The sequence below is a fragment of the Hemiscyllium ocellatum genome, unplaced genomic scaffold (assembly GCF_020745735.1).
Source record: "Hemiscyllium ocellatum isolate sHemOce1 unplaced genomic scaffold, sHemOce1.pat.X.cur. scaffold_204_pat_ctg1, whole genome shotgun sequence".
NCBI lineage: Eukaryota > Metazoa > Chordata > Chondrichthyes > Orectolobiformes > Hemiscylliidae > Hemiscyllium > Hemiscyllium ocellatum.
Window position 1 is genome coordinate 867,896 of NW_026867957.1, and position 9,569 is coordinate 877,464.

Below are 9,569 nucleotides of genomic sequence, written 5' to 3' on the forward strand. Positions count from 1 at the left end.
GCACCTCTAATATCGACCTGTAAATCAGTTTCATTTGTATTCTGTGTTTATGGGGTTTAATTATCAGGACTGTTGTTTATTGTTTTGAAAAGCATATGTAAGTCTACTTTAGATAGCTAAGATCTGTGGGTATTTTATATTCTGTTTATTGTGTTTCATTCCTTAGTTTTGTGAATAATTTTCTCTCTGTTTTAAAAACTGGAAGTCAACCTAGCTAAAGTATTCTAAGTAAATCATACTACACACTCACCAAAACAAACAGCGACGTTACACTCTGAATTTCCTGCATAAGAATGTTTTGAGTGGTCTGGCCTCGGCAAAACGGGAGTTATTTTTCTCAGAGCAGAGCTGATTGTGAGGAGACATGATTGACGTGTAGGAAATAATGAGAAGCATGGAATTACAGATTGAAGGAAACAGTTGCTCTTGATCGATCACCAGCGTTTGTAGAGTTCAGACAAGATGCAGAAAGCTTTGAATAGATTTGTCGGAAAACTTTATCAGTCTGCAGGTGGTAGACTCTGGAACTCACTCTCTATAAAGATTAGTTGGACATTGAACTCTTCATTCTTCTGTGAATCCATGGGCCAAGGAGTTTCAAAAAAATGCTCAAAGCCGAGCGTTCCCGCGAGCAACAATGATGCGATCGGTGGCTTTGTGAAATGGAAAGGTGCCCGACTATTCGTCTTCCTCCTGTGATGACTCTGGAATATTGACCCTGAGGTTGTCATGGACAATTAATGAAGGCATTCTTATTCCTGCAGATTAAAAACTCACATCTTATTTCAGCTGAAGGGAAATCAGTTTTCAAATGCGTAATAAATGCCTGCATTTCCCTCGAGCCAGGTAGGACTCGAACCTACAGTCTCCTGATCCGTAGTCAGGCGCGTTATCCATTGCGCCACTGGCCCAACGCGTAAACAGCTGAATAAGAGCCGTGATGTTAGCACGGACATGATTAATAGCAGTGATGTGCACGAATTGACCAAGTAAAAAAAGATAATAACTGTCACTGCTTCAGTCCAATCTTCACCACCTTTCAAAGCAGGTTTTTGTTCCAAAAAAAGGACACAGATGTTCATTATTTTCGTATCTGAAATATTTACAGCAAGGTAAGGGACGGAGGTGTTCATGGGGTACACTTTACCATCAGTCCCAGTCACTAATACACAGCCAAACGTCTCCCAACAACACCACATCCTCCTGGACAACAACAATGATTTCAAACAATATCACTTATTTTCATCTCTGTTCACGCTAAAGATAGATAAACCAACAGTGACCTGATAAATTAAAACAAGATAAAACTGAACCAGGAATAGCGGCGGCTGACTGGGGTCTGTTTCTGGGAAGGAGACTCAGGCTGTCTTTGGCTTAATTGGCGAGCCCAGAGCCACTGTGTTTGGGTCCAGAGTCATATAATGACCAAACATGAAACCTCTAACTGGGCTCTAGCACCTGGTGCTTCCCTCCCCTTTCGCCCTCACTCACCAACTATCGATTGAAGACGACAACATTTCGTTCCAATGATCATTCGCCACATGCATGCTCTCCAATCATGTTAACCCTGTGCATGCTGCAGGACCCATCTGAACTGATGATGTATAATGCCCAACAGCGTAGAAGAGGCAGTTCTACATGACCAAGCTGTAGGCATTGGTGCTCCAACCAATCAGACAAACTCATGGGCGCGCTGGGGGCTCTGATCAATCATAGAATTCTGTTGGGTTCAACTAATCTATCCAGAACTTTCACACCCCAATGCTCAGTCAAAGTTCGCTTGGAAAATTCTTCCAGTTCAAAACACAATTGTTAATGATGACTCTGTTCCCTTTCCCGCAGGTGAAAGTGAGGACTGCAGATGCTGGAGATCAGAGTCAGCATGAGAGCAGTGCTCAAAAAGTACAGAAGGTCACGCAGCATCCGAGGAGCATGGAAATCGAAGTTTCAGGCAGGCACCTTTCATCAGTAACATTTCACGCAGCCAATTTATGATCAATATTGCTATTATCCCTTATATTCCTTCATCCCCAGATTTCAGGCACAGTGGTCTCACAGAACTTTTGTCTTTTGATTTGCCAATCTATATTTATCTGATCGTTTTGGATTAGCTTTATGAATGAGCTGAAAATGTGTTGCTGGTTAAAGCACAGCAGGTTAGGCAGCATCCAAGGAAAAGGAAATTCGACGTTTCGGGCATAGGCCCTTCATCAGGAATGAGGAGAGTGTGCCAAGCAGGCTAAGATAAAAGGTAGGGAGGAGGGACTTGGGGGAGGGGCGATGGAGATGTGATAGGTGGAAGGAGGTCAAGGTGAGGGTGATAGGCCGGAGTGGGGTGGGGGCGGAGAGTTAAGGAAGAAGATTGCAGGTTAGGAGGGCGGTGCTGAATTGAGGGAACCGACTGAGACAAGGTAGGGGAGGGGAAATGAGGAAACTGGAGAAATCTGACTTCATTCCTTGTGGTTGGAGGGTTCCTAGGCAGAAGATGAGGCGCTCCTCCTCCAGCCGTCGTGTTGTTATGTTCTGTCGGTGGAGGAGTCCAAGGACCTGCTTGTCCTCGGTGGAGTGGGAAGGAGAGTTATCTTCAGACCTCATCAAAACAAAATCAGCAGACAGTTCACCACAATTTTCTATGAACAATTCTATTTTCGCTTTACTGAATGAAACACGCATTTTTCACATGGCACCTCAGTTTGTCTGGTATGACCGTTTGTAACGTCTTTCACGCAGCTTTAAACGGCAATCCTGTCTGTGTTGAATTAATTGACAAACCGTTTCTCGTGGCAAACTGACAGCGTGCATACCTTTTCAAGATGAGGGAACATATCTGAATGAATTGTGACTTGGACATTAGTTATCGTGAATACAAAGTAAATACAATCAGATTGTAATGGTGTTGAGCTCTACCACTCTTTCAGAAGCTTCGAGACAAGGTGAATACTTCCAGCGTTTTCTGTTTTTTTAAAAAAAATATGTGTCAGTTTGCCAGTTTTTTGCTTCTGCACATGTTCTTGGGATGAAAGGTATGAAAAGTTGTGGGTTGAAAGCAGGAGCAGTCGCCTCCTTCCGTCATGCAACTCCCAGCTCTTCCTCTGCTTTTGTAGTTTTGTGAAAGCACTAACTGGCTTTAATATTGGATTTTAATGATAATCTAAGTGTTTACATGTTATTCTTGCTGCCAAAATATGTAATAAAACAATACATCAATTTTGATCAATTTCACGATTAATGTTTGTATGTCCAGGTCATAATTCTACTTTTAAGGAGAAGGCAGCATTACATATTGGTAACAATAAATGCTAACGATTTGCAGACCATGGCTGTCAGAGCACGTAATCCGAATTACAAGACTTCCATGGACGGTCTCTGTTTCTTTCATCCTGGAAACTGTCTGATTCGGCATTACAGTCTCCCATCCTTCTGCACGTGATGCCTTCCGTTCTGTCTTGATTTTGTTACGACTGTTTTCTAATACAGGGACTTTCCAATCATCTATTATGTTGCTGTTTCAAAAGAATGAGAATCCTTCTCTCAGAGCACACTGCCTCTGTAGCTCAATGCTTAGATCGGGGAGGAACATGGACAAATGAAAGGCTGAATGCTTCATTTCATTGCTGTAACCAGACTCTGGTGTTGAAATCTGAAATGAGACAAAATAAGCCAATTGAGAGCAATACTACTTTCTGTCCGATATCTCCTGAGGCCACAGTCACCTCTCCAGAACGTGTCTGTGCGTTTACCTCTGGAAGTGAAATGGGGTTCAGATCACCGAGGGAGTGTAAACAAAGATTATCCATCTTAAACTGAAGTCACATACATTGTAAAACGTGACTGGATAATAGCATTGCGACTAGTGCTTGAAACATTTAGGAACACAAGGGGACATACCAAGAGCTGAAAACTTGGATGACGGGCCTCTTTCCGTTCTGTAAACAGTCGATGACTTGCTCAAACGTATGACCTGAAAAATCAAACGCCATATGCATTGCCATTAAGAAACAGTCTAACAGCTCGGGAGGCAGCACTTGTGGTGTATTGGTTAAGACTGGGTGTTTTCCACATCGCGGCCAGAGTTGGGTGCCTGATCAGGGAATCAGGTTTTATTGTTCCTGACTGATAATAGCGTGAGTGGAGCAGCTCTGATGGGAATGCTTTCAATGTCTCAAAGCAGTTAATGCCTCGAGAACATCAGAGTTCATGTCTCTGTTCCTGCAAGAAGGGGAAGGTACCTTGACAGTTTCTGCTCAGTCGGTCAGTCCACCCTTCATTCCCCTCTCACATAGTTTCTAAAGATTCCCAGAATTGAAACGGTGCTCTGTTTAATTGTTTCCTTTGCACTCCCACTGGTTGCACGTATTGAGTTGTTGGAAATTTGTGATTTGCTCAAGAGCAGCGTGCGAGACGATTCTATTTTCCCCTCCTCTGACAGTAGTGTGAGGTTGACTCTGATGTTCTCAGTTGCATTCATCGATTGGAGACATTAACCGGTAGATTAAAAGTGCCACAAATAATTCCAAACAGAATGAAATTCTTTCAAGTATTCTGCCTGCAAAGTAGTCAGAAACTGCTCATTTTTGAGAGGTATTTAGGAAAACCATGTTTAAGAAGATAAACAACTTGCTTTGCAAGATGGTTCTAATGAAGATCTCAATTCTTTCGAACCATTCGGTGGAATTGTGTTGATCATTTTAGTACTTTGTATTACCACACCGACCCCTCGTTTAAAAAGCGAATCTGTTAAACAAAGAATTGCGGTATAATCGACAATACTTATGTGGACAATAGATTGAAGGTGGGCATGCATTCATATCAAAAGTTCACACATCCCAGCATTTCAAAGATTCTTCCTCCAGCAAATCAGGAATTCAAAGCACATTTCGGATTCGGGGCAATGAGTTTGTAAGTGTAATAAAGAGCGGCAGTGTTTTTGAGACAGTGAATAGTCGAATGAACAACCTCCAGATTTGCAAATAAGCAAATCATTAAGCCACTGATTCAAGTGCGATTGCTGCATTTCTGTGATGATATCAGGACCAGGATAATCAATTGTTACCGTTCACTGGGTGAACAACTAGTAAATTTAATCAAATTCATCACTTCACTCCAACTGATCCCACATTGTGAAGCGGTCAATTTCGCATAGGAAACACACTTGATCTCATGAAGCTTTCATTCACCCTGTGTTTGTGCAGCTATTCAATGAGATTACCACTGATCTGATAAATTTAACTCTAGTTTCATGCTTTTACTCGATAGTTCGAGGTAAACTTGTGCTGAAAAAGAAGTTGTGTATTCTCATTAATTTGGGAGTTTCGCGGCCATACCACTCAGTTTCTCTGAATGGTAACTGAGAATATGTGATAGTTGTCAGCAGTGGTTACTTCCACATGTGAGGTAACTGGTGAAGTAAATGATGTTAAACTTCCTTATTACTGAAGCATGCATTTCAACAATATCCTAGGCTATCTATCGCTCTTTGATAGTCCCTATAAATAAATAAGGAGGGGGATTATTAAGTCTGGGGTAATATAAAGGAAGACTGTAACATTTTCCTTCGATATATAAAGTACAAAAGAGAGGCAAAAGTGAACATTGGATTGCTGGAAAATGATACTGGGGAGATAGTAGTGGGGAACGAGAAAATGGCCAACGAGCTGAATAACTACTTGGCTTAGCCTCGGCGGTGGAAGACACGAGTAATACCTTAAACATTCAAGAGATTGAGGGGCAAGATCTGAGTATGTTGGCCACCACAATGGAGAACATGCAAAAAAAATTGAATGGTCTGAAGGTGGTTAAATAACGTTGATCAGATGGACTACATCCCAGTGTTATGAAGGAGATAGCGGAAGAAAGAATGGAGGCGATCGTGGTGATCTTTCAGAAATCACTAGAGTAATGAACAATCTCAGAACATTGGAAACCCACTAACGTGACATCCCTCTTTAACGTGGGAATAAGGATAAAGACAAAAGGTCCACAATGAATAGCTATACTCGGTCTTGGGTAAGATCCTGGAATCCATTGTGAAGGACAAGATTTCTGAATACTTGGAACTGTTTGGAAAAATAGTACAAAGTCACTATGGTTTCATCAAGGGAAGGTCATGCTTGAAAAATCAGTTGGAATTCTTTGAAGTGAAATTGAGCAGGCTTGAACAAGCACTGCCAATGGATATTGTCCACCTGGACTTCAAGAAGGCCTTTGACAATCTGTCACACAGGAGATGACTGAGTACGATAAGAACCTCTGGTGTTAGAGGCAAGGTAATGGCATTGGTAGAAGCTTGGCTGTCTGGCAGAAAGAAGAAAGTGAGGACTGCAGATGCTGGAGATCAGAGCTGAAAACTGTGTTGCTGGGAAAGCGCAGCCGGTCAGGCAGCATCAAAGGGGCAGGAGAATCGACACACCCTCATTCCCGAAGAAGGGCTTTACCTGAAACATCGATTCTCTTGCTCCTTTCATGCTGCTTGAACGGTCTGGCAGAAAGCAGAGAGTGGGGATGAATTGATCCTTATCAGGATGGCAGCCGGTGACAAGTTGTGTTCCACAAGGCATCGTAGCTTTTTACTCGTTACATTAACTATCTAGATGAGTGAATTGAGGGCCCTCTGACTAAAATTGCAGGCGATAAAAAGATAGAAAAATGGACAGGTCGTATTGAGAAGGTGGAGAGTCTGAAGAAGGATTTCGACATGTAAAGAGATTGGCAGATGCCTTCCAAAGTGGGAAAGTGTGAAGTCATGAACCTTGGCACGAAGAATAGAGGCATGGTCTATTTTTAGAATGGTGAGAAAAAGTTCAGAAATCAAGAAGGACTTGAGAGTTCTGGTGCAGGGTTCTCTCAAGGTAAGCTTGCAGGTTGAGGCAGTGGTTAGGGGTGCAATTGCATTTATTATGGATGGCATTTTTTCCGAGAAGAATTGAATATAAACAGGTTGTATACTTCTCTGGTCAGGCCACATTTGGAGCATTGTGTATAATGTTGAGCGCCATATATCAGGAACGATGTACTGGCCCTGAAGCGTGTTCACAAGATCTTCACGACAATGCTCGTAGGGATGAAAAGCTTATCGTATGAGGCATGTTTGAGCGCTCTAGGTCTATTCTCGATAAAGTTTAGATGAATGAGAGAGAGTGAAATGGAATCATGCAAAATACTGAATGACCTGGACAGAATGGATGTTGGTAAGATGTTTCCATTGTACGAGCACCCGAGGGCACAGCCTGAGATGAAAGGGAACACCTTTTAGAACAGTGATGAGGAGAAATGTCTTTAACCAGAGATTGGAGAATCTTGTAAATTTATTGCCACAGAAGGCCTTGGGGGCCAGATCATTGAGTATATCTGAGACGAAGTTAGATAAGCTTTTGATTATCCCGGGGATCAAGGGTTACAAGGAGTAGGTCAGGGAATGGGTTAGCGAAAACTGTCAGCGATGATTGAATGATGGTGCAGACTCGATGGGCTAACTGGCCTAATTTCTGCTCCGATGTCTGATTGTCTTATGGTGCAAACCTCAAGGAGGCACCTTGTATCTATGAGAATATGGATTCAAGTTCTTCATGAAGGTCAGTAGCTGGACGGAATAGTTAACTGTTTTAGAATGAAAGCATTGTGGCTGCTGTCGCGATGGTGGACAATATGACATTCAGTGCAGGATCACACACCAAGTGCACTGTATTAATGTGGGAGAGTTTTTTCAAAACCTGGAACTCTCTGTCTCTGTCAATCACCGTGAGATGTGGGGGTTGGGGTAGGAGGGCGTAACGTCCTCCCAGGCACTCAAACTATCCTCAAGCATGCATCCTGAGTGAAAGAATAGTCATGGAATTGATCACATTCTCATTTTCTGTTTAGAATATAATGAGTGATTGCCAATTCCACCCAGTGTTCAATGCAATTACCTCGCATTCTCTCACGGTGCTACAGATCAACCTTCACTCACTCCTCTTGGTGCCATCATCCCAGGCATTAATCTAGTGGAACCCTGTTCACTCTGCCTGTGATACGGAGATCACTCCTTATAAAGGAGAGAAAATCTATCCACAATGCCCCAAATACTGCCTCAACAACACTCTCAGGTTTGATCGCAAGAATTCCGTTCCCTCACTTAGCTGGCTCCGTTTCTTTTGTGTGAAATAGGAAACTATTCATTTACGATGCACTGTCACTCATTTGGAATTTCAAACATCTTTACATCTGTAGGTAAACATTAATACAGCTTGCACCGGAGGTGGCAATTCAGAAGGTCATCACTCTAGGGGAGGGAATCAATCACAACTGACGCTCCTAAAACAGTGAATGGCCACCTACCTGAATGGAAATGAACTGCTGGAATATGGGATACAGGCAGAGGAAGGGAGTGATCTTTCTTTTGATTTGCCATCACGGGATGTGTGCAGACCTGGTCAGGACAGCATCTTGTGACGATCTTGAAGTGGGTGGTTAGTTCAGCTGTTCCACAGGGCAGAAAAGAGTAAAACACAGTGCTGTGGGTTTGCAGTCCCACATAGACCCGACCAGGTAAGGGTGACCCACTGCTTTCTCGAAAGAGCATGAGACAAGCCGATATTCATAGATTATTATTCTGTGGCTCTAGATTATGAGCCAATGATGTGACCACCATACACTGTCTTCCCATCTTTCAGATTCTGTGCAGAGAACAAGTTTAACATCCCAAGTGCAATTGTTTCGTAATGGACACGTGGTAAGAAGGGACTTGAAACAGATGTATCCAGAATTAGCAAGGGCACAAACGATGGTTTATTCGGGAGTTGCGCTGAGGCTGAGGAAAAGACTGGATGTCATAATGTTGGTAGTGGACAGGATTGGCGAGTGTGGAGGATATGGAGATGTAAACTGTGCAGGAGAAAATGAATCAAGATGGTTGAGGACAGTGTGTTTCATCCTCGCATCGCGGGGAGTAATTTGCAAATAATAATTTGCTAGTTATTATTTCTAAGGAATGGAATCTTTGATTGGGACTGAAAAAGTTGACTTGCACCTTTCCAAAATTTACATATTATCAGCATCAATTCAGTTAAATCAACAGACTGAGTGACTTACTGAGTGAATCAAGGAGGTTGAGAACAGTTTCTTTCATCCTCGCATATTGATGAGCAATTTGTTTGAGTAATTTCCGAGTTATAATTCCTAAGGAATGGAATCGTTGATTGGAAATGAAAACGTTGACTTGCACTTTTCCCAAATTTAAATATCATGAGCATCAATTCAGTTCAGACGGTATCACTAGACAACTCGAATGACTTACCAGTAACACCGGCTATAGCAAAGTTAGTATAGTAACCAGCTTGAATAGCCATCAGAGTATCTTCAATTTGCGATGCTAAAGATAATGCCTCTTTTGAATCCGACAGTGGACAGGATGCCTTGTGGCCCCCCAGCTATTTCTTCACAGGCCAAGCAGGTGGTTGGTTTATGCGAGGATTGGGGGCTGGTGGATATTTGGAGATGTCTTCTTCCTACCTGGAGGGACTTCACCTTTTTTCAAAGCAACAAAGATGTCACACAAGGATTGGCCTCTTTCTGGCTCTCTCGCCCTTCTG

The 9,569-nt window shown here is 42.6% G+C and overlaps 1 non-coding gene across 1 annotated transcript; it reads right to left on the reverse strand.

The window, feature by feature from the left end:
- Nucleotides 1-838: 838 nt before the first annotated feature.
- On the reverse strand, nt 839-911 carry trnar-acg (transfer RNA arginine (anticodon ACG)). The gene has a single exon. It is a non-coding gene; the product is annotated as a tRNA-Arg (tRNA).
- Nucleotides 912-9,569: the final 8,658 nt, after the last annotated feature.